Here is a 19,722-nt window from a genome sequence, read left to right on the forward strand (position 1 = left end):
ACTAAATGAATGTAGTAAATAGTAAACACAAGCGAGCAGTTTCAGGTTATTCACCTGTATGAAATGTTAGGTGTTCTTAATAATAACCAAACACACAACAATTTAATTATAGTTACATTCGTTCTTTACAACAATGTAGTTATACCCTAGTACCTAATTACTCTGTTTGGGCTAAAAATATTATTCCTTTCTTATTGCTAACTATTTAACGTAAGAAAGGCGCAAAACTATGAAGATGAATTACTCAGTATATTGACTTAAATAAACAAAATATTTTTTATCTTGGCTATTTACCCAAAACTTTTCTTAAACTAAAAAACTAAAATATGAAGTACTTAAATTGCTGTGATTAAAAAAAAAATCTCGTAAGTCACGCTGTCATCACTAGCTGCAAAGCCCACAAGCGGAGCTACAAATAATCGCCAAGATCGTCATCTTCGTGGCTGTTGTTGCTGTTGCCGCATTTCTTGGCGGATTAAGGCGGTCGTCGGGCCAGACCCAGCGACGACTCTCTGTCGTCCACACGGAGTGTCACCGGATCGCACCCCTTATCCCGTACCTCACCGCGCACCTCACGCCCGGACCACCGCATCCTCGGCCACCACTATTCCTTTAACTGGATCTCCAAGGTGCATTGTCCCTGCAGCCCGGAGACCATTGTGCGCAAGACGGCCCATTTAAAATGTGCGCAAATAGTTGCGCATGCGCGCAGTTAATCTGGACAGATACTCGGGGCAAAGACAGAGAGCCAGGTTGTGTGAGCCAGGCTGTCTGGCCTGGCTGAAGTGGAGGCTGGGTTTCTGGCTAAAACACAGCTTGCTTGTTAGGCCAACGAGTCGGCCTGGCACTTTGGAGTGATAGTGATGGAAAGTGACGCGTTCATGTTTTGTGTCATTTCGCAGCCATTTGATGTATTGTGACAAACATTCTTCGCCCGGCCGCTTGATTTGTCCGTCTGCTGGTAGGAAGTTGATTTCTCATTCGGCTCTGGGCACAAATCCGCAGCGGTCGAGTTGTAAAGACTTTGCTGTGGAGGTTTACGAGCGTACTAAGTTGGTAGTTGCAATTTGTTTGTGATTTGCTCGAGTAATAGGGGAAACTGTGCTAGACAAAAAATAGTTTACACAAAGAAAAATGATAATTATCGGGCAATAACAACAAGTTGTGGTTAAGTTGTAGTTAAGAAATGTATTTAAGCCTAATTTTAACGGTTAAGCAGACCGCTTTATCGTTCTTTACCCATCAAATTATCAATTATCCCCATCTTTGTATCCTAACAGTCGCACTTTCAAATCAGAAAACAAATTGATTTCCGTTTAATAAATTTACATACATAACACTTGAACTGAGTTTCCAATTAATTTATTTCATGTCAACCTCACATCCGACCCAAGCCAATAGCAAAATGCCCAAACCATAAAGGACAATCGAGAAAGGACCAACAGATGGAAGCCAAAATATTGGGAAAGCCGCACTGAGGAGCCTATAAAACCCCAAAACCAATAACAATATCAGTAACAATATACACAACAATAAACGAACGAAAACCAATTTACAATTTTATTATATTTTCGCACACGTATCAAGGAGGAGAGAGGGCAGGATCCAGGATCCCACCGACAAAATGGCCGAGTGCGAGTGGGAGGGATGCAATCAGAGTGAGAAAGGATGATGAGTGAGCAAGAAAACCAATAAAAATCGAAATTGTCGGATGCGAAACGGCGCGGAATTGAATGGGAATCAATTTGCTTGCGAATCATTGAACAAATTGAAAAGGACATTCCAGCATGCATGTGTATATCCACAGGATAAGGCACACATACACACACTCACACACACACACAGAGAAATCCACTGGTACTTCCTGGGATACAAGAGAAGAAAGAAGGGGGAAAATGCTGAAATTGCTTGCAAAACAAATAAACAACAAGGATGGGGAATGTGAGCGCATCCCGGCAGCCGGAATTGAGGCAAAAGTGTTATTGATCCTTAACCAGGAAGCTGGCGGGGACTTCCATGCAAAAAAGGCACGTTATGTGGCCGGGATAAAGGTCCTCTCCCTGTCCCACTCACTTCGCTCCCTCTCTTTCCTCGACCAGCTACCCGTCTCTTTCGGTGTCGCCCCAATGCGATTATGTTTGCGCAGCCATCTTGATTGGCAATGTTATAAAATAAATACACTACGAGGGCGGCGAGGGCGGCATTGACGGCATGGGGGCGGGGCACTTTCCGGAAACTCGTGTAACTCGCCGTATTCGGGGTGGTGCGGTGCCCCAGTGGGTGGCTCACTGGGTGAGTGGCTTAGAGTCGGTGATAGTGCTCTCGGATTAGTGCGCATTGCCAGGAGCAATTGCTGCGGGATTTGGTCGACCGACAAGCACACAGTGGTCGTCTAAAAAGGTATGAATAAAACTTAAATACAAATAAAATATTATATAATATATAAAATATACATATTGGTTCATAGTTTCTTAATCTTATATTAGAGGTAGTTACAAATTATATATAACAGTATAATTGAAATAATTTAGCTACTAATAAACAAAAATTGCACCTTTAATTTCACCATGTAATAATTTTATTCAATTTGTTTCTAGTTTTGACCCACTGTGCCGGGGTCGGATGAGGGTTTTCTCTGGCTGCTGGTGGCTTATTGGTTTTCAGTGCCGTGCAGGCGGAAGGATAATGTCAACGGCTGACTGTTTGCCAAATTGAGCAGCGCAAAGTGCGAGGTGGAGGCTGGCTAACAGGATTCGGATTCGGAATCGGATTGGGAGTTGGTAGCTGGTAGCTGGGAGTTGGGAGTGGTTAGGCCACGAGGCTGTCGACGATGCTGGGGCTGGAGGGGATGGAGAGAAAGGACGAGTGAGGATGGGGTGAGTGGATCTGACTGTCGAGCGATGATGACAAAGGCAATAATAATTTCACAAAATCGTTTGTCATTTACGCATGGCAAACGGTTTTGAAAGTAAACAGCCGGGTCGTCATGGGTCTCTGGAATTCCACGAGATGGGGTAGATCCCGGCGGTCTAAGCTTTATGGCGGGAAAATGGCAGTGGCACCCCAAGGATATTTATGGCATATAGATATTGTTCATTTCGCTGTTGGCAGGCAATTTTGTGACTAATGTTTGTTTAGCTGTCGTTGGGCATTTGCGGCACTTTTCGGGAGTTGGGCGGCGAGGTAATTGAAGGGTTGGTAGGGTAAACTTTCTGGGGGTAAAGTTGGCGAATTGGTGTTGCATCAGGAACACTGGAGAAAATAAATATTCAATAATTTCTCAAAGAACTAGTTAGATGGATTGGCAAATACAAAATACATTAATACTCAACATATTTTAGTACTTCGGAAGTGGAACTCTAAAGAACGTATTTTTGATCTGATCCGATTAGTTAGTAATCTTTTATATTTAGGCCCCTTCTCAAAAAGAACAATTCTCCTACCCCAAACAAACTCTTGTGCCTTGTGCTAATTTTAGCGCGATTTCGACAGCGGAGCCCCACCCATTCCGGTAATATTATACGGTCTGCCGAAGCCGTTGAAGCATAATTATGATGATTTATGGCAACCACACCAGTGCCGCGGATCGAAACAATGCCAACCGAATGGCAGCGCCCACGCCCAAAAGCGTTTAGCTAAATGCTATATGAAAATATTATTATATTGATTTATGTGGCTGATCTGCACAATGGAGCGCCTCAAAGGAGAAGCCTTCGGAATTAATTTCCTGTCATTAGGCGGGCATTGTGATCTGGCGAACTGCAGATCGGATTTCCAATGCGACAAAAACCCCAAAAATCGGAGTTTCAAGAGGCTAAAAACATGCGGCGGACCAAGGCAAATCCAAATCCAAATCTCACTTCAAACAAAAAAGATCACGGAGCAATAAAGTTGAGTTTTATAACAATTTTAGTTAATTTCTGTTTATATGGCCCATCATTAACAAAATTGGTTCCGCCAAGTTGACAGCTTCGAAAACCAACAAAAAAACTTGTTCATATGGACTTCATTGCTGCACAGCTCTCACCCTGGTGTCTACATTGTTCTGGTCGGGGTTTTTATATTGGAAATGTTTATTGTTTTTCCCCCCAGAGTTATGTAAATTAGATGACCACGGCACATATCATAAAAGTTGGGCGAATTCCAAGCCAGCGGCAACAAGGCGTATGCTTAATGTGCCATTAAAATCAATGACTTGACATGCCAGAAAATGCTATTGTCGAGGCCCCCAAAATCTGCCACTCTACATACTTGACTATTTTACGAGCTCTGGACCAATTTCGTTTATCACTTCATGGATTACTGGGTGGTCCACGGACCTCAAGTGCCGCACCCCCATCCCTCGAAAACAAGTAGCTCGAAAACACATGTAACCATCTAGAGCCCGGATTCTCAGATCCCATTCCAGTGGCTCGTCGCTCGGTTCTTATGTAATTATGCATCCTTTGTCATGCCAATCAAACCGAGATGGAAATGGTAATACGACACAAGTGGCACGCAGTCCGTGTGTCCTTCGAGCACTTGAATGGATATTTAAATTTTATGCCCAATTAAAAATACGATTTCAAGGTCCATAAATTCGAACAGCGATTTCGTTCCAAATTAGCATTGCTTAGGGTTTTACTTTAACGACGGCTGGTAAGTGAAGAAATATAGGCTTTATTAATAGGTTTCAATAACAGGAGATTACACTGAAGAATAGGTTGTGATGTTGCATGAAGCCATTTATTTAATGTGTTTGGGAACAGCATTTAAAAATGGTGCAGTTGGTTTTTAATCTATCAAGTGGCTTATAAAATTACTGAAACTGCTGGAAATACTTGAGTTTCTAAACAGTGTTTAATCATATACTAGTATGACATTATATAGTTATTCAAACTGCTTAGCTAATTACCATTCTAAAACTGCTTAGCTTATTACTACTATAAAAATTAAAAGTAATTAGCTTTAATTTAAGTAATTACTCCTAAGTATAGTATTCTTACAAATCACTATTTTGGTAAGTGAAAGGTATTTCCTCTTTTTATACAAAACTAACAGTTTTAAATGTTTTTGTCTCGTGATTTTTGCCTGCTAACAATTCATTAGTTAACCGCATCAGCTAACAGCAAAACTAATTTGTTTTTATTACAATATCGGCTGAAAAACGTACATATTTAAAAGGCCTCAATTACCGTGGTATATAAAATCTACTTCATTTGACTATGTAGGGTATATAAAGTGTGGTAAATGGGACTTATCCGTCTCTTTCTTTCCATTGCGCAGTCTCTGGACCAAAATTCCGAGAGTAGCACGATTATCTGAGCTTCCAGTGAGTGGGCTTAGATACGAACACGAGTAAGACGGGTAACTTGCAATCCACATGCCCCAGTGGGCGTCGCCCATCTGGTTATCTGAGTATCTCAACATTCGGGGGCACTGGAAGGAAGCTGTTCGTCTGATCTATTATATGTATTACGCAAGCGTTTAGATAATTGTGTCGCAGCCGTGAAACAACAAAAAGTGGGAGCCCCTAATTTATGTGAGGCAAGTGCTCGCTTTGGCGCTCATTTAATAATTGCACGAGGCCTGGAGGTCTCATTACCAAGGACGACCCATCAGCCCACTGACCCACCAGCTCCAAATCCAGTTTCCAATAACTGAGTGGGTAATTAAACGAAATCACAGAGTATAAATGTGACAAAGTTGGTCAGAACAAATACACACAGTAGTTATATTATTTAAATATACTTTATTTATTCATCGAAATGACGCGATTTTTTTGAGTTATATCAAAACGGAATACACTTTTCGTACCACTTCAAGTATTATAATTTGCTCTACTTGTGATAGATTTGTTGTACCTCAAAGTATATATATATTATTTATGTGAGGTCGATGTAGGTACATTGTATTCAACAACTTTGTTTACGCTTCAAATAAAAATTAGGACAAAACCGGGATTTAACAAGTCGGAAGCGATTTGACAGACTCTCAATGAAACGGAATGAAAAATAATGGAAATATCCAATCGACTTAAGCGCCTGATAAACGACTCCAAACGTACAAAACGTTTGATTTAACTCGCGGAGTTAATAATATTATCGGCTTAAGACATTGTCGCCGATCCGCTTCGTTGTCCGCCAATCGATTTATTAAAATGTCAGAAACTAGTTTCCTTGCCATCCACCGCCCAAACTGCCCGATCTGCTGGCGTGATATATATTTTGATTTTAATGCGTTATAATTTCGCTATAAATCACGCGACCAGCTTATGACGAGCCACCGAAACCACCGCGAACGCAACCTGCTTCTGCTTCTGGGTGTCTGAATTGGTTTTATCGGGTCCGTATTATTGTATCCCTAGCCCGGTAAGTTGGCCCGTTCCTAACACCTTCATTGAGCAGTCGAAATTTATGGGCCGTTTCAGCCAGTTCCACTTCAATTCAATTCGAATGCAGATTCCCTGGCCAACAGTAGCGTATTGTTCGCTTTCGGGGGAAATGTCGTCCAAATAGTTAAGCTCCGATAATGGCTTTTTAAAGAATTTCCCCCGAGGTTCATGGCTTACAACACTCGTCGTGTGGGGTGCATATACCGAACTGAAGATCTGAGGATTGTGAGATCTCCAAGACGAACCACCCAGATGGCAAACGGTTTTTTAAACGCTCGAATTCCAGAAGCAATTTGCATAAGTCACGAGGGGCATTCTTCCCTTTATGAAACCATATCACCGGCTAATAAGGCTTGTATATTTTGGTATTATCAAATGTTATTGATCGGATGAAGTCGAGTGAATGTGCATCGGGAAAGTGGAGATCCGCTTTTTTGTGACTGCAATTCAAGTGATAATTTCGAGCATTTGTTAGTGTCACGCTTGGTGGGCATTGAAATCCATTTTTTTTAAAGCACCTCCCATCTTAATGGTTACTTATATTTGGTTAATATTATAATTTGAAATCATTTTTTTAGAGTTTACATATTATAGTAAGTTATATATTTATTGCAAGTATATGAAGTAAACCCTTTTTACATTATGTATCTGGTATTGAACATTTATTTCAATTGTCCAATATAAAATGCATTAGCAATAAATATTGCAGGACGAACCCTTTACAAACACATTCTGGCCCAGTTCTCATACTTAAACTCCCAACCCTCGCAAAACTGCAACCCCTCTTTCACAGCCATTAACTGCCTTTGTGCGTATTGTCAGTAAGTCAGTTAGTTGGCCATTGAGGCCATCAGTGCGTCAGTACGTCCGTGGTTCGGACCATCACCATCACCATCCCAATAACCATAAGCATACCATTCGATCCATATCCGTCCATTCCGTCCGATCCGTCAACCCCGTTACGCCGTTTGTCGCCGTTAATTAGAAACTATTCAAAGTCTACTTAAGTGCGCACTTCCTGTGTTCTGCGTTCCGTGGAAACGCTCCACTTTTCCCAGTTTCCCAGTGCGTGTGAGTTCAGGCGTAACTGTATACATATATACAAATATATACTCGTACATATATCCCCCGACCGATACTGCGTGTATATCTTGCGGGCAATAGTAATTGCGCTGCCTCGAAACTAACGAGACAATTTGAAAATAATTGCCCGATATGGCGGCCATTAGGCGGAGTCTGCTCATTGGTTGGTAATTTCTGCTCACTCTGCACACTCACGAGTGTTTGGGGTTCGCTGAACTTTTATCTGTCAACGATGCTCAAGTGCCATTGAGTACCCCCTTTCTTCAGATGTGGCGTGGTGTGGGGTCCGGTCCAATGTCTAGACTCTAGGGCCAATAAATGGCTGCGGTTTCTTTCGCTTGATACTCGAAATGCTCTGCTAATTGCGTACATTGTTTCAAGTGATTTGTTTGTTTTCGACTGGCAGCGGAGTTGTTGATTGGCTTTTTAGATTTAATTAGGGAAATATGTGCATGCTAAACTGTGAGAAAATTGTGCACCTACCCAAACTCCGTTCAAACTAATAATAAATTACCATTTTATATTTGTTCAAGTTAAAAGATTGTCAAATGCAAACAATATCGAGTTAATGTTTGCAAATAGTTCACTACTTATAAACATTGATTTATTAAATCTATCTATTTTATATCTTTGAACCATAACTTATTACTGCAAAATATTTGTTTAAATAAATGATGTCTTTCTTTAAGTGTACGCAAAATATATCTCAGCTTCAACCTTGCCTCTCCGATCAAGTTTCCAACGAGATTTATTTACTCAACTCAATCAAATGCTGCGACTAACTTCGAGCGGCTTAATTAATTAAAGTCAATCTCGATTTGTGGCCAATTAGTCTTGGGTTTCGTTTGGGCCGTTTTTTCTCTATTTCTTATCCAATGCCGCCGGCACTTTTGGCTTTATGTGGATCAGGTTAATTAGCCGGCTCAAACTGTAATTAACTCTTAAAATAAACAATCAATTTGATGGGCATTTGATTTTTCAGACGGCGATTGAGCGCTGTAATTGCTTAATTTGATTAAGCGAGCTGGCCGAGTTGGTAACGAAAGTCATGCAATGGACGAATAAATCATTCGATTAGGGAGCATCGCCTGGGAGTCATCGCCACGATCCACGATTTAGATTCCCATCCTCAACCTCAACCACATCCTCGTCCTCATCCTCATCCTGGCTGTCCAACTGTCTGAGTACCATGTTCACATTTCACCCCAATTACCTTATCGCCGGCGACCCATTTAATTTATAATGTTTAACATCAACCCCCCGAAACGCGTGTGTTTGTTCTTGTGGTTGTGTCGATGTTTTTGTTTCTGGTTAGGATTCGGTTCGGATTCCCATTCCTGAAATACATGCATGTATATGTACCTCATTCCAGAAACCACCACCGAGATTAACGGATGAAGTCAGCGCCTCACTTGAAGTCCGACCCGGGCAATTTTTCGGTTGGCATTAAGTGTTCCCCAGGGTGAGATAGATTTCCAGCCAAACAACCCATCGACTTTACATCATTTTCATGGTCGTTTTTCCATTTTGCCGCTGCGGTTGAAGCGGGACGGCACGACTCGAGCAGCGGCACTCTTCACTCTGTCAAATATTAAATTACGCTTGTTAAATTGTCTTGTTAGAATCAACTGCACAGAATCGACGCAATTTATCATATTTTAATGGGCTCCACTCGAAGAATCGAGCATTGAGCATCGAGCATCGAGAAATTGCTGCTTATCGGTAAGATAGAGAGTTAGGAGGTTTTTTTTTTGTCTCGGAGGAGGGGTCTTGATAATAGTGTTGTTTCCACTGGGACCCCACTCTTTTCAGAACCGATGAGCAATGAGTTGTTGATTTCATTTGTAATGGACTTTTATTTCACTCGCCCAGTGCCGGGTGTATAATTTTCGACTTTTTCCCGTTCGCCTCACCTAATAATTGAGCAATTGAGCTGGAACACGAAAAGCGCCTTAACATTTGAACTTGGCGGAGTTCCGCAGGATATCAGCGCATGCTTATTATCACATTATGTGCTCATAAATATTCCTAGGCAGGCTCCAGTCCCAGGCCTTCATTATGGCGAAATATATTTATCGGCCTGTGTGCATTGCCCCATGGACGGCCCAATTCTGATCCGCGGATTGGGGTATCCAGGGTATCCAAGCCCGAACCCAAACACCGAGTTATTGCACTTTTTATTGCAGCAGGATGAGAAGTTGGAGCTCGAGTTTAAGCAAATTGTTGGGGTGGCGAGAAGCCAAGATGAATGACTGGGTGGGTGAGAGAATGGATCAGTGGGCATGACCGCAAATTGGCGGAGAGATGGGTTTATTGCCGGGTCAATGGTACTGTGAATAAATAGAGAGATCAATCGATGGATTCGTTTATAATTCGGTAAAGGTGAAATTGGGCAGAATTAATCTTCTCGCTGCTTTTCCTTAACTAGCATTATCCAATTCTTGTATCTACAGCACTTAAATATTCTGAGACCTAAAAAGCATCCACTTAACAGGTCAAATCATTGTCCATCAAGATGTCCGCACCCCGAGCACAAAAACTCAAATTAATAAGGTCCCAAAAAGTGTATATACTTTGATATACGAGTATACCGGAGATATCACGCAATGCCTTCGAAACTTTGCATATTGAAACTTTTTTTAACTGTTTATTAACGACAAATTATAATTAATTGCAACGCTCACGTGATGGAGATCGAGCAGCCTGCAGATACATTTCAGCAGGCCCAATTTATTTTTGGGCTGCAGGTGTGAATAGGCCACGCCAAGGTACAAACTCGGCCCTCGAGTCAGAAAATAATAAAAAGAAATTTGCACACAAATATCTGGGAATCCAAAGTGCAATATGCCCAGACATGCAAGCCGGGTTGAGATGGGAGGATCAGGAGAAGCTGTAGCCATATCTGCACTGAACAAAATAAACTGCTTTTTTGCAATGCCCAGTCAAAAGTTTAGCTGAGCAGCCGATGTTGAATGGTCTATGATAAGATTTTAACTATAGTTTTTTGGATTCAGTATGAGCATATATTGTATTTAATAGGTTATATCTCTAAGTGCCTACTACTTACTCACATATAACTACTTATTATTTGGCAGGGTTACACATAAGAATTATACAGAAATTAAAGATTGAATGATGTAGCTAAGATTCTCAAATGAACTCGTTCTTTTTCTGTGTGTGACTACATACGCAGCTGAATGGATGTGGATGACGTGCCAGGCACAGCAGGACTTTTCTCAATTCGGGGCTCGCAGTTGAAGGCAAATGCTGCACAAAATTATTAACACGATTTAAAACACTTTTATGGCAATGCCCGCTGTGAATGAAGTTGTTATGCATTTTATCGCGAGATTTCGCTGAAATTCGCGTTCGATAGTCAGGGCGAAGAGGGCGCGGGGAGGGCAAACCAGTTGGCCTGGCCAAATGAAATTAACGCTTCGGACGGCGGTTTTAGCAGCACTTACTTAGCCATTCCTTTTTTCATTTTTTTACTTTTTTTCATTATTTTCTGTTCGCCTGGCAGAACGTGAAAATCAATTTTTTGGGAACATTGTTGTTCGCTTCTGCGGTGAAATGCCTTTATTTTCGAAATGGTTTTCTATTGGCTTGTTATGACTGAGTGCATTTGACGCTTTAAATTCCGTAGAACAATCCCGGGGAGGAACAACCCTCACAGAAAGTGACAATGCCGAACCAATTCAATTTGGAAATTTCGATTTAATTGTCCTTGTGTTTTCGCTGCATTGTGTGCGTTATTTCTGCCCAATTGGGCATTTATTGTTCGCCTGTTGACTTGGCACAAAACGTGCTAAGCCGCCAATCCTATAGAGTGTTTTATTTTTTTCAGGGAATCCACACAAAGACGGATACTCCTCCTTCGGTTGAAGCTGAATCAGTTGAATGCGGCGAGCACAGATCCTTCGGTGGCAATTGTAAGACAATAACTGGACAAAGGACGGGCTGCCAAAGCACGCGTGAATATTTGTTATAAATTTGTCAACCATCGCCCAGCTGCCACTCCTGGCGACTCCTTAAAGATCCAAGGCACGGATAGCGATGCGACACCTCCTCCGAGTCATTGCATTTCCATTAATTAAAGGCAGTCGTCGTCCGGCTGTTTTATTGGCACTGGAATATCTCAATCTCCACACCCGTGCCCCTGGCGATCCTTTATCCTTTGTCCTCCTAAGTGGACATCGTTTATTGCACGCTTTGTCCGCCGACCTTTTCAAAATTAGTTGCGCTATTCAGTTGGCCTTCTTTCGGATCGTCATCGGGCTGTAAATTACCCCAGTATATAGCATTATATGGATATATATATACCTACATACATGAATCTCCCCTTCACCGATTCCGCTGCAGTTGCCGATTGCACCCACACGATCCTTTGTATCTGCATCTGCATTCAGCATTTTGCATTTGGCACATGTCCCCTCGTTCGGCAGCTGTTGCTGTTGCCAATTGCGATCCAGATCCCTCCTCGACTTGGTAGCGAAATTATGCTAAATGACTTAATTTATAATGTTTTGTTCGACTGCCAAAAGTGGAGGAAGCGTGCAATGCGTTCGCAATAAAAACGGCATTCCATTGCGGAGTGTAAATGTCAAACTAGGGGTTGGGGTCCACCTCGATAAGGAATTAAGGGTGTGAGTACGCATTACTCATAAAGGTGTATGAGCAGGCTAATTCCGTATGTAAATTCGAAAATTACAGTCGGCACTTTGGCGTGGACTTTTGGTGGTGGCAGCATGAAAGTAAAAGTTGCCACTGAGTACAGAACTATAAAAACCACAATCACCATTCATTTCCACTTCTAGGCAAAGAACATCTTGAAAAATTTGTAACTTAACAACACACATGCATGATAGTTTTCAACTTGTAATCAATTTATTTCACTTTAGCAACAACATCTTAACTACAAGGTTAATGAACGAAAATATCTTTATGATATATTAACTCACTGTATAAGGTTTGCATTTTATGTGGAATCCCCTTTCCCTCGCCGATCATCATTAAACCTGAGCCAACTTTCATTTATAACAAAGTTGGTAATTTCATAGTAATCGTGTTGCCGGTGGAAAAGCACCTGCCTGTCGCCGAACCAATGATCAGTGACTGCCCCGTCCCCCCAGCCCCCTCTTTGAACCCCTTTCCGAGAATCTCCGCCCATGATCACCCCCTTGCAGCCCCCCTTTCAAAGCGATCCACGCAGGCTACAAAGTTGTCAGGCCATTAAGCTGATTGAGTTGAAATTCGGAGCTCATTTCCCATTACAAGTTCATCAGTTTTCTGCGGGCAGGGACGGGGGCAGTTGTGCGGGGGGGTAGAGGGGGAGTCTAAGGAATGCCAAGGGGAAAAATCGATCCCTTTTAATTTTACGGCTTGTTTGCTTTCACACTATCAATGGTGGGGCAGAGTGAGCGGGGGGGGAGGTTCGACGACTGCTCCACTTTCTGGCCATAACCACCTGCCTGTTGCACCCCCCTATACCCGTATACCTCCACATCCCCTCGTTCCCCTCACCACTCCACTGATGGCGAGTCCTTGGGCTGTACGCATTTCCCGTTCGCAATTTTCACTCGATCCCCGTCTGATTATTATATTGTACGCACATGTTCCGCCATTATGGAGTTATTATGATCAATAAGACAACTTAAATGCTGCAATTAAGTCGGACCAGCGATTTCCTCCCCCTGTTCCTCCCCTCGTCATCATCTTCCTCACCGTCTTCGGGTTGTTCACTTTCTGGTCTCGCGATCGCGGCCAAATTTGAGACTCCTCACCGCCAATGGCATCGAATATATATGTACTTATGGTGGTACAGATGGGGGTAAAACAATAGCGCTCTAAAATATACAAAACTTTTATTTCAAGAAATTTATTTGAAATCAACTAATATCATTTACAACTATATTTAAAAATTTTAAATGAAATTGTAAGATTGTAACTAAAACATGACTTAAGTGATCTGTTAAATATTATGCATCATAGATAAAGCATAAATAATTTACTTTTATTAAATAGTTAAATATTTTAGAGTACTTACACAATAACTATTATTTTGGCCTCAGCTGTTCGTAGTTGTCTTCTCTTATTTTCTCGAGCTACTCGTAATTGGCGCTTAATTCTCCTGCGGGATCATTTAATTTTACGAGCCCGGCCAATTGATTATAATGGACGCCATCAAACTTTTACAACATGCTAAATGCACGCGTAAACATCGCGATCGTCGAGGGGCTTGGGCCTCTCGAGGATCGGATCTTCAGTTGGAGGATCGCTCATCGTCAATCAGTGGAGCTGAGATGCAGAGATGCCAAGATGCAAAGATGCAAAGATGCAAAGATGCAGAGATGCGGATGAGGATCGATCGCGGTCCATGGAACGATCGGTGTTTGTGTTGAGTGGTCGTCGCCATTAGGCAAATTCAACGATCGATTGCCGCTCCATTGCTCCACAGCACCACTGCAACGCCTTACCCACTGCACCACCGAACCAGCGAACCACTGAACCACCGAGACGATCGCGGATGCTCCAGTCCGGCCAATTTGAGTTTTATCGACGGCAGCAATTTGCAGTTACTTGTGAACTACCTGAGAAGCCGTTGCAGATCGCAGATCGCAGCGGATCCCAAAACCCCAGACACGCATCCGTATTAATAACCACAAAAAATAACGATCGATTGCGGTTATTAGAGGCAATTTGGCCAGCAACATTTTCTCTGCACCGCACAGCTCTCGTTTTTATATATCCTTTTAACATTTTTTGTTATTTCTTTTTTTTTTGTTTTATTTGATAAATCGTTCCAAATTTATTGGTTGATTAAAAGTTATTGCACTATAGCGCCTAAGTGGTTAATGATACCCATACGACTACCCAGTCTGCACACAAACATTTGCTCTAGCCAGAAATGAATTTGATTTTAATTGACAAACGCGTCCAGCAAGTTGCCAACAAATTGGCCAGCTCGATCAGTCCAACAACTTCATCATGGCCGGTTGATCGATCAGGTTGGCCAAGGAACATGTGATGGGAATATGGGTATGAGTACGACATGGGCGGAGACCTGGCTCCATTAGCCATCCAATGACAGCTGCACTCCCCTATTCCCGATCCCCGATCCCCGAGCACCGATAGCTTAGGCCATCCTCCTGCAACCGGGACATGTCTTAATGACACATAAATGATCCCCGTGTGTTTCAGCCTGGTGCATTGGCAGAAATTGTCCATTTCGCTATGAGTGGCCCATTGTCCTTGCGAGACAGTTGTGTCCTTGTGTCCGCTTGACCGCTGGCTGGGGTGTCAAAAACGGGCAACCTTTTGACATATATATACCCCCCGACAATGGCCAGTTGTTAAAAGGGCAAACAATGGATGGAAAACCGGGTCTAAAGTGGCACTCTCTTGACGGCTCTTTGTGCGACAGCTGAGCCAGGATCGCAGGAGCGCAGGATCACAGGACAATGAGCTGAGGATCAGGCGATCGCAACGTGCCGCCGGCTATTTACATATGGTTTGGGACCAAGTGTGAAATTCTTTCGGGACTTCAGTTGTTCTCTTTGAGGTCTCAAGTGTGCCTCAATTCATCTAAGATGTTTGTCGAATAATTGACTCAACGTTTTTGTGCCCAGAAGTGGGATATTGCGGAAAATGGCTTACAGTTTTACCTTAGAGTCTTTGGAATTACATTTTCACAGTTTAAGGGATGTGATTGATATGGCATTAAAATACAAAGGAATGGTTCAACGGCTCATTAGATAATGAAAATTTAAGAAACACCACTGCACGAATAGCTTAGAAACAACGAAACAATCTTGAATGTTCTTGGGAAAACCTACGAATACTTTTCTCGGTTTCAGCTTTGCGCTGAAGTATTTCATTAAATTTAAAGTTAGTTTGCTACCAAATGTGCGAAGTCAGAGCAACAGGAAATACATTGTACCACTAAGTATATGGGTGCCTGCAATGATCGATCGATCGATCGGCCGATCGGGCGGTTGGCCAACTTATGTATTTGCATACCGGACATTAAGCCCGGCAAATTACCAGGCTCGTGTGCTCGCAATTTGCGATCGTGTCGGTAATTGCCGAGTAGCTGGGACACACACTGTAACCGAAACTAAAACTGATGCTGGGGCTGAGACCTAAAGCCTGAGATCTGAGATCTGAGATCTGAGACCTGAGACCTGAGCTTTCCCTTTATGGGACGGGCCATAAAAACTTATTGACAGGCCAGGGACAATTACCAAATTGTAAACGCTGACCAGGCCCTCGAGCGAGCACGCCGTAGAAGCTGGAACAAGGAATCCAGGGAACAAGGTGCACCGGATTCTCATTAAAGCGCACTTAACGAGCCTCGATTTATGGGCGACAAAGTGGAGCCTCGATAAAAGGGCGGCCGGCGCGGCGAAAACTGGGCTAATGAAAGCGTTAATGTAAAGAGGGCAGCTCGCAATGGATCCTCTTACCAAACGATAATGATGATGCAGAACGATGTGGCATGGATCTACTTCCCTGCACTTTGTATTTGCTTTAAGTCACCTGGATCCGAGCCAGGTATTATTCATAGGTTTGTTTGTCCCTGGCTGAATACTTGTTTTTGCAGAACGTAAGTACAGGTTGAAAAAGTGCGCATGTGGTTTCGATAGATTCTGACTTTATATGCATATATTTAATATTAGTTAAGGTTATATTCTGTATAATAGAAACGATTAATTTTAGACATGCATATGTATCTTTTAAATCATTTGTTTAACATCTAGCTATAAATGTTTATTGTTTAGCAACCTTTGTGATGTAAGAGTAGTATAGAATACTCCTGATGCTGAAAACAATTTAATCCCAGATATCCTTGCTAGAAATTCTTTTCTCAAAATGCCATAAATATGGTTGCATTTTAGATTATGCATGACAGTGAATAATGGTTGAGAATACATGTAGTTGAACTAAAATAAATGTCCCAACATCTGTGAGCACATTTTCTCGCTCTGTACCTGTGCATCCGCCTCCGTGTGCCACGTAAGTCATCCTGGAGCAGGGCCAAGATTTCCGCTGGTTGCGTGGCCAGGAATTTGAATTTGAACGCCAGACATTTGGGCGTTGCACGGTTGTAAATTCATTTGTTAAACGATGCGCTCATAAAATTTGCGCCCTTTTTTTTACGGCCCCGAAGAGCAGCGAAGGCTCAGGGCCAAAAGGCTGGAGGAAGAAGTTGGCAACGACGGCAAAGAGGTTCGGGCCAACAGGACAACTGGAGGCGTGGCCGACTTCCATCTCTGGCAGATCTGGCAGCAGTGCCATTCTGGCCCAAACCCCCTGCCCCACCTCTCGTCTTTGTTTCCCCCAAAGGCAGATAAAAAGTTCAACAGCAGCGCGATTTATTTGGCCGTCTTCTGCGCAGACACGGCGCCAGCTGAGCAACATTTTTTCGGCCGGCCAGGAGTTTAGGCCCGGCTAAATTTCCACTGTAATTATATGTCTCACACACATGCATGCGAGAATTGCGAGAAGAAATTTCAGCTAATTTGCCAACATTTAAATATACAAAAAAGGGAACCTTAACTCAACTCAACTCAACTCAACTGGACTCGACTCTTCTCGTCCAGCTGCCCCTTAGAGCGTGTTAATTCGACATGTTTTCCGCCATCGGACCAGGGACATCGGGACATCGGGACATCGGGACCCATTTAGGCCGAGTATTTGCACTGCCATGTGAAATTCATGTGGATTTCATGGAATAAGAACTCGCGTAAGAAACGTCAAATTGCAACACCTCGCGGGCAGATACAGATGCAGGGGTCCAGATACTCGCTCAGATACACGGCGCACACAAGAATCGTGGGGAAGCACACAAATACACAAACACAGAAACGCACAGAGCTCCAGCTACCCAGAACCGCGGGCTCGACCAAGTCCATAAGTCAGTGGGCCCCCTCGTCCTTTGGCCCTCGTAATAATTGCGTATCTGGCAGATGCAATTTATCCGTGAATTTGTTTTTAATTTTCAACACATTCGCTAATTTGATTTTTAACTCCGTTTCGAGCACTGCCTCGGTCTCAATCACAGACAGCCACGGCCAAATTGCTGCACCTAATCGTGAGTGTGGGGATGGGTCCCGAAATCGGGATGAGGGCCCCTGAATAGGACGACTCCAACACCCGCTTTCATTTATAATTTGTGCAACTCACTTTGGCCCAGAGCTCTGCACTAAGAGGTTCAGGCTGAAGAGCACTGCAAATAAACGGAGTGATGTTTTTATATTAAGCATTTATATATTTAAAACTTTATTATCACAAATATAGAAACAAAACACTACTTGATAAATCCTTTAAATGTTCAATATAAAAATAATAGTTTGGTATAAATAAATTTATTTCACACTTTAATAATACAACATCATTATAATACATGTAACCACTATTTACTGATACGAACTGAAATGTTTCAGATACTTTGAATCACATTCACCTTGTCGACTAGTGTAATCCCTTTAATTGCTATCGAAATTTAGCAGCATGCGGAGCAATGATCGATTTTTTTCGCTGTACAATTCAGTTCCCAAGTTTGAAGTGTTTTTTCATCCGCCTTCCCTGGGCTTTTTGTATCTTTTTTAGCTGCACGGGGCGCTGCTTGTTAGTCGCGTAATTTATGTTCCACCAGATATTCGTTGGCGTTGCTTGGACCAACCGACCAACCGACCGACCGACTTGGCTGGGATCCTCCCGATCCTCCTGGGCCTCCTGGTCCACCTCCTCTTCGTGGTGTCTCCGCTTGTCTCTGCTTATTTTCTTATCCGTGGTTATCCGCATCGCATCGCGAGTTGTTTGCGCAGGCGCAACCCAAGGGCCATGGGCAAAATATGGAACGAAATAAAACTACAAATCGATTTTCAACGCAATGCGTTCGATGGCCTTATCCTGGACTTCATGCCAACAAATTCACGGTGAGCGTGAAGGGATTAGGGTCTATTACTGGTTAAGACCTAATTGTTAAAGTCATTTGTTTACCAAACGGATTAGAGCCATCATAAACGAACGAGTTTATAAAATTAATAATTTTTTATATATTTACTACGTTTCGTTTTGCCTTGAACGTCATTAATCACTGACTGCGGAGAAGAGGATATTTGATAGCCAACTTTTCAAGTATCATGGGATAATGCTGACCCATTAAACTTTGCCTCCCCCTGGTGACCTCATCGAAATGCCCGTTCTCGTATGTATTTACCAACAACCATTTTCCCCCCTTCGTTTTTTGTTCGCCCAAATCGCCATGGCTCGATTGCCAATGACTTGGCCCGGCTACCACTGCCAGCCACTATAATCCACACCTTGGCTTTATGGCCAATAATTTTGCAGGCAACAAGAACATGAACCGGAAACATAACAAATCATAAATTAAACCCTCGTTAAGCGAACTTATTGCCATTGCTGGTCGACGGAGAGGTCTCGCCCATGCGCCATAACTGGCCAACTGAGACTCTTGGCCAAAACCCTCCACTTCCCTTCCCGAACCCGAGCCGAATATCGCCATCGTCAGCGTCATCGGGCCCAAAGAGTCTGAATTCTGGCCTGTTCTGCTCCGGTCCGGAGTAATTTGCTTCATCTTTATGCCTTTCAGTGCGTGGCTGTGAGTTTTATTTTATGTTACTACTTGTTTAAATTATATTGCGCTATTAAGCGAATTTAATGAAAACGCTGCAAGGCCTCGGGAAAAAGAGGCAGTTATAGGGTTTTCGTTTTTTTTTGTCCTCCTCCCCTCCACTTTTTGTGTACTCCAACCTCGTTAGGTGTAAAAAAAAAGGCAAAGCCCGGCAAATCGAACGTGTTCAGGGTGATGGCGATGATGGGACTGGTGATGATGGGTCTGGCGAGGATTGCCGGGGATCTGGGCTGAGACTGGCCAATTGTTTCGGCCAGATCGAGCTGCAAAAACAAAAAAGAACGCGATAAAGATAAAAATCCCGGGGACAATCAGTGGACATGCCGCACAAATTGCGCTTAATCCATTGGCATTTCATTATTAAGCAATTTCGCAGCAAACAGCACACAAAAACCGAAAATCCGCTCCAGCGCGCGGGGCAATTTAAATTTTTATGCAATTTGTACAAAAATGCTGTTATTCTTGCGCAAAAGTAGCATAATTATTTCCGAGAAACAGTCGCAGGCAGAAAAGACAACAAACCGAAAAAAGCGCGCTTGTCAACCAAAATCATTGCGGACGACACATTATCCTCACGGCAAAACGATGCTAATCCATCACGAACCCT

The sequence above is a fragment of the Drosophila yakuba genome, chromosome 3R (genome assembly GCF_016746365.2).
Source record: "Drosophila yakuba strain Tai18E2 chromosome 3R, Prin_Dyak_Tai18E2_2.1, whole genome shotgun sequence".
NCBI classification, from domain to species: Eukaryota; Metazoa; Arthropoda; class Insecta; order Diptera; family Drosophilidae; genus Drosophila; species Drosophila yakuba.